This window comes from Acanthochromis polyacanthus, chromosome 1 (genome assembly GCF_021347895.1).
Source record: "Acanthochromis polyacanthus isolate Apoly-LR-REF ecotype Palm Island chromosome 1, KAUST_Apoly_ChrSc, whole genome shotgun sequence".
Lineage (NCBI taxonomy): Eukaryota > Metazoa > Chordata > Actinopteri > Pomacentridae > Acanthochromis > Acanthochromis polyacanthus.
In genome coordinates this window covers 21,613,145-21,619,417 of record NC_067113.1, presented here as the reverse complement: position 1 = coordinate 21,619,417, position 6,273 = coordinate 21,613,145, and the positions used below count along the sequence as shown (strand labels likewise).

General features: G+C 42.4%; 1 long non-coding RNA gene across 1 annotated transcript; it reads right to left on the bottom strand.

Annotated features, from left to right (window-relative positions):
* Nucleotides 1-528: 528 nt before the first annotated feature.
* Nucleotides 529-5,765, bottom strand: LOC110952785 (uncharacterized). Its single transcript, XR_007945456.1, has 3 exons — nt 5,411-5,765; nt 5,260-5,325; nt 529-4,241 (listed from the first exon to the last, which is right to left on the bottom strand). It is a non-coding gene; the product is annotated as an uncharacterized LOC110952785 (long non-coding RNA).
* Nucleotides 5,766-6,273: the final 508 nt, after the last annotated feature.

Genomic DNA, 6,273 nt, shown 5'->3' with positions numbered 1-6,273 from the left:
ACAAATCCCATAAAAAAGTCCAAAACCAAGACTAAATCGATTCTACTATCAAATACTGTCGCCTACTATTTTTGCAGTGTTGTCCAAAAACTGTCATGCTATAGCAGTGGGTTCCATATATCTCTACCACAAATACACAAACTGTAGTAGTCTAAGCAACATATCTTACTTTTCACACAAAATCAGCTCTGGGGTCACAGTTTAACTCCAGTATAAAACATCCATCTATCATCTATACACTGCTTAATCTTCATTAGAGTCACAGGGGGCTGGAGTCTATCCCAGCTGACTTAGGGTAAAGGCAGAGGACACTCTGGACAGGTCACCAGTCTGGCACAGGGTTACATGGAGAGACAAACAAGCACATTCACATTTACAGACAATTTTACAATTACCTCAGCATATTTTTGGACTGTGGGAGGGAAAGTAGGTGCAAGGAGAACATGCAAACTCCAAACAGAAAGATCCTAGGTTAGGGTGACCATATTCTGTTTCTCTGAAAAGAGGACACACTTCCAGCCCCATTTTTAGGGGTTTTCCGTGGGTCAGGGGGCTTTCTGTGCTTCAAACTCAGTTAAACAGATATTCTGAATTCCCCAGAAAAGAACACTTTACCTGGATATACAGAAAAATAGCCCAAAACACTCACAAACAGTTGCTTTATAAATAATATATTTATTAATTTAAAGCAATTCTCCTAAACAATATAATCAGTCACATACAAATATGGCATGCTCTAGTCTTTAATAGTTATTGACTCAAGTTGTGTAGGAACACATGTATTCAGATGTTTAACAAAATAAGAAATAATCATCTCTCTTAAGTCTGACATTTACACCTTAGTTAGGAAAAGTGAGGTAGAGTACCATTCTTCAAAATAACCTCCCAATTATCAATTATGTAAAAATAGAAATAATGCCTCAAAATATTAAACAAAAAGAAAAAAGAGAGGTAGCCTATTCTTCAATGTTCAGTTAGCCCATTCTTCAAAATAATGTCTAATGGCAAATGAAAAAATATAGAAATAATGCCTCAAGTCAACAGTCCTTTTTTTCCTTCTTTTTCCTTTTCTTATTAGCTACAGAGACATAAGTCCCAGCTTTGCAGACTGTACATTCTGCCTCCCATTTGACATGACCCGGACGAAAACAGGGGTACTTTTTTCGCATTTCATCAGTGAAATGACATTTGCGTTTCGGCATTTTCTTTCGGTTCGAGTGTTCTCTCGCAATGTGCCTACCTGCCTGTCAGCCTGCGAGGAGTGAATGAGTGTGGAGCGTTCCGGGGTTCGGCTCAAACTCCGCCTCTCAGAGCGTGTTTCCAAAAGAACCATTCAACGTGAATGGTAACCGGCTCATTAATATTTATGTCCGTCGGATTACCAGCCAATCACGAAGCGCGTTCATCAGTCGGCTCATTAATATTTATGTTCGGCTCATTAATATTTATGATAAGGGAAAGTGCCGTATCCGTAGGCCACGGGCTACGGGTACGGGTCCGTATCTGTAGAACCTACCATGATAAATACACTGGTCTGTGACACGCTCAAGCTAGGCAAGATCAAAAACCCGGACATTTGAAGGACTTTATAAACGCCGGCCGGACAGGCCGGACAGCCTCTCAAAAGAGGACATGTCCGGGCAAAAGAGGACGTATGGTCACCCTATCCTAGGTCCAGGTCCAGGCCCAGATTCGAACTGGGGATTTTCTAGCTGCAAGGCAACAGTACTGACCTCAGAGACACTGTGCAGCCCCAGTGTAAAGCATCCATCCATCCATTCTCTATACACCACTTTATCCTCACTAGGGTCGCGGGGGGACTGGAGCCTATCTCAGCTGATTCGGGCGAAGGCAGGGGACACCCTGGACAGGTCGCCAGTCTGTCACAGGGCTACATATACAGACAGACAATCACTCTCACATTCACACCTACGTGCAACTTAGAATAATCAATTAACCTCAGCATATTTTTGGACTGTGGGAGGAAGCCGGAGTGCCCGGAGAAAACCCACGCATGCACAGAGATAACATGCAAACTCCATGCAGAAAGATCCCAGGCCCACCCCGGGATTTGAACCAGGAAGCTTCTTGCTGCAAGGCGAAAGACCATGAAACAATGAAACATCACGGCCACAGCTTTTCCATTTTTCAGCCAACAGATGGCAGCACAGGCTGTGGGATTTATGCAAGAGTCTTTTGAAACACCAACTCATCACTAAATGTTTTACTAACACCTGGAGCAGCATCTTCTTCATCAAATATGCATTGCTGTCCGACTAGCAACAGTCTGTCCACAGCAGCGAGTGAGTGAAACTGTGGTGTCTTTATATGAACGACCAAAACATAAGATAAAAATGTGATTGCTTACTAAAACATCTTCGATCACTATGCATTTGACAGGTTTCCCCCAATTCAATTCAGTTTGCTTTATTTGCATGAAAGGCATGTTGACAATATTAACAAGGCTTCCCCTCTCCCTGGAATACACAAAATACAAAGAGAACAGAAATAACTTTAAAGCCTGTGGCACTGAATGGCCATTTTGAGATGTTTGTGCAATAATGGAGAGCATTTAAAGCTACAAACAGAATCCATTTACAAATACCATCTTGGCAGCCTTGTTCAAGACTGTACTTTGATTCTCATCTCTCAGTGCTTGTGAGTGAGCTGTTGTTATGGTATTTGTAGTAGGTAGTAGATATAGAATTGCTTGTTTCTGCCATGCACAGACAAGTGTGTACAGCGTGGGAATACAGTGCTGAGAAATCTAATAAAAAAGTGAAAACAAATCAGTAGTATTGACAGTTTTTCCATGAATCAATTAATAATTTGATGGAAATGAATAAAGGAAAACAATCCAAGGGGACACTAATAAATGTGTTGTATTCCTATCAAACAATCAAAATCCCCAAAATATGTAGTTTAGAATGATAAAAAGCAGAAAACAAACCTGATAGAATTATTTTTGAAGAGACTACCACTGACTTACAGCATTTAGTACAACTGATATACACATATTCAATCGTCAAAATAATTTCTGGTAAATGTTTTCGTCCATCTATGAATTAAATTAATTATCTAATCTTTGAGTTTTAGTTCAGATGTGTATTATAATGTAAGCGCATTTTGTTCCAATTTTTAAAATGCATGATAAAGATACAATAATAATCATTTCGGCAAGATAAACAGTAGTTTAATCATTATTTTTTAGCAAAATCAGTTATCATTAATTGAACTCTCCCCACTGTGGACGTGTCTCCCTCCTGCCTGCAAATCCTCTCTGCTATACACCTCTATTGTTTCTGTGTAGCATCACCCAGCTCATCCAGGTATGAGAACAAAGCATAGCTGGGTATAGTTTACAGGAAACCACTTAGGCCAGATCCTGCCTGTAATGCTGTGTGTAAACAAAGAAGCCATGAAAGATTGATGCAAATGTTTCAAACCTCAATCTCGCTGTCTCGTCTCAGAATCAGAATCTGCATCAGCGCAGTGTGTTCTAATTGAATCAATCGATATGGAAAATGAAAACACTGACGGTGGCACCGGCTTGTTTGCTACGTATGTAATTATGAGGGTTAGTGTACTCATTGGTGATTACAAAGACAACACCGAAACAAGTAGCACATTGCTTGGTCTGACTGCATTGTAAATTGTTTATCTGAAATGATGCAAGAAATGTTGAGAGTTTACAGTTTAGGTTTGATTGGAGGCTAGATTTTTGGATGGTCCAGATTCCACCACTGCATTCTGGTCTGGGGGTAATATCTGTTTCTTCCAGGTACAGCTTGGAGATGCAGCTGATTGCACATCATTTGCATTACAGCTAAAGCTGATGGGCAGTCTGCTTTGTTATAAATTATGTAGTGAGCAAAGACCTCAAGGTTAAAAAGGCGGTTATGAGGATCCACCGAGGCTATGAATTGTTAATATGATTGCCTTCAGCCATATAGGCCAAACATGCAATCTAAGAATTCCAGATGAAGAGTAGCTTATCTCTGTATATGGCTCATTGCAGATGAGGAAAACAGAAGAGAGCAAGAAGAGAAAAGTGATAGTCCCTTATAGAGATATGTTGAAGGAGGCGTACCTGCCAGCGCAGGTAGTTTCTGCAGCTCTCTGTTAGCACTGAGGGGGAAAGAGGAAGTGCTGAACCTCTTCTCCCTCTTCATGGCCGAGTGTGACCCCGGTTGCTTTACCCTCATCAGCTGAGTTGCGGGAGGCACTTTCTTATTGGAGCCCTGCAGAAACAAGAGTCGCAGAGGAAGGGCTCCTGTTACTGGAGCAGGGCAGGACGAGGTAGTTCCTGCCCCAAAGGAAATGGCTCAGGAATCACTTTACTCAAGTCTCACTATGTAGTCCAAAAGTGGGGAGGGGGAGAGAGGAAGGGGGTAGAACTGGAGAGGAGAGGAGAGGAGAGGAGAGGAGAGGAGAGGAGAGGAGAAGAGAAGAGATGAGGGTGTCATGGTCAAGGGTCAAGTTCCTTTTCCGAATCAGATCGGGTGATTCTCAGCGAAGCAACCTGATCACGGCCGCCGGTGTACTGTACTGCATCTGTTGACAGAGTTTGTGATGGACCTCAGTGGACAGAATAATTGAGCACAGATGGAGCTGATAAAGCTGTCAGTGGGAACAAACAGCCGCTCCGGCAGTCAGTCAATCAATCAGGTCACTTCCAGTCTCCATGCAATGCAGCAACATCACTGAGAAATAATGAGGACAGAAATAGCTGCTACAATGCCGGGTATTGTACTCAAAAAGCCAACCAAGGCATGATGGGGTGAGACTGGGGGTTAAATGTTTTTTTTTTTTAAGTCATAAGATCACATCACATGAGCAACTTTCCCGGCATTTCATGTGGACAAAAAGTCAGTAGGCTTAAAAACAAAAGGCATGGGCATAGGAAATGTGGGGAAAAGAGGATATTTGAAGGTAAAGTGTGTGAGCTGTGGGAGACAGAAGGAAAATCAGTGAAGCTTCAGGGCAAAGATCAGAAGAAGTTTCCAGAGAAGCTCTTGTCTTGGGGCTACTAAGGTCGTTCTCTCATTTTAATACTAATACCATCACAAAAAAAGACTCAGCAAACTTATTTTTATTAGCAGTGCACCAGCATATAACAAGCTTTAGCCCAATAAGCATCTGTAAGCAGACACAGGCTACTTCTGAGTAGGTACTTACTCCACAGTGACCTTACTTTGTTTATATATGCTGGTAATGCATTTCTTAGAATAACCAATGCAAAAGTTCAAAAACACTTACTTCTTGGTCATCTGCAGGCCCATTTTTACTTCCAGATTTCTTAGATCTCCCAGATTTGGAGGATTCCTAAAGAGGTAGGATTAAAAAACAGCAAAATTATACATCCCATGATGCTGACATTGTAGTGCAATGGCATGAAAATCCACTTTACCTTCTCTTTCTTGCTCTTGTGAGGCATCCTGAGCTGGGAACCCCCGGTGTCAGCAGGGGGAAACTGTGGTCACACTGACAGCAGATGCCTGGTTAACACGTCTGTCTGCACACAGCTGATCAGCTTCACCGCTGACCGTCCAAACACCATGTGACCGAGGCCGGGACGCGACCAGCTGTCATCCTGCTTCCGCGGCGGCTGCGTGCCATGACTCAGGCTTTGCAGGAAGGATGTAGTTCATAACTGGAGAAAACACCCGTCTGTGTCCGCTGTCAACATCCAACTTAGTGCTGCCGCCGTGGCTGCACTTCCCGGTACCCTCCAGCTCTAACGGCAGTGGTGTGTCCTGTACCGGCAGCACTGACGGGTTCCTACCACAGGGGGGCACTGTTGTATCTGCAGAACACCAGGACAGTCTGGGGCTGTGAGGGACTATTTCCGACTATCGACTATTTTACCGATTAGTCGATTAATGTAAATGATTGCATTTCCTCCAAAAAGCAAATTAAGTTAAGTCATTGTCATTTCTACAGACCATTTAAAGCAACAGTCATGGTAGGAAAATACAATAAACAAACTTCACAAGTTCAGTTATTGAGGATAAGATCCTAAAATGTTATTAATGTTGTGAATTTACCAGAATGATTTCAATATATAGAATATAACCCTGACTACACAGTGGATCAGTGGTTAGCACCATCGCCTTGCAGCTATAAGATCTCTGCATGGAGTTTGCATCTTCCCCCTGTACACGCATATGGGCTTTTCCGACTTCCTCACAGTCCAAAAACATGCTCAGGTTAATTGGTAGCTCTAAATTGTCCATAGGTGTGAATGTGAGTGTGCTTGTTTGTCTCTATATG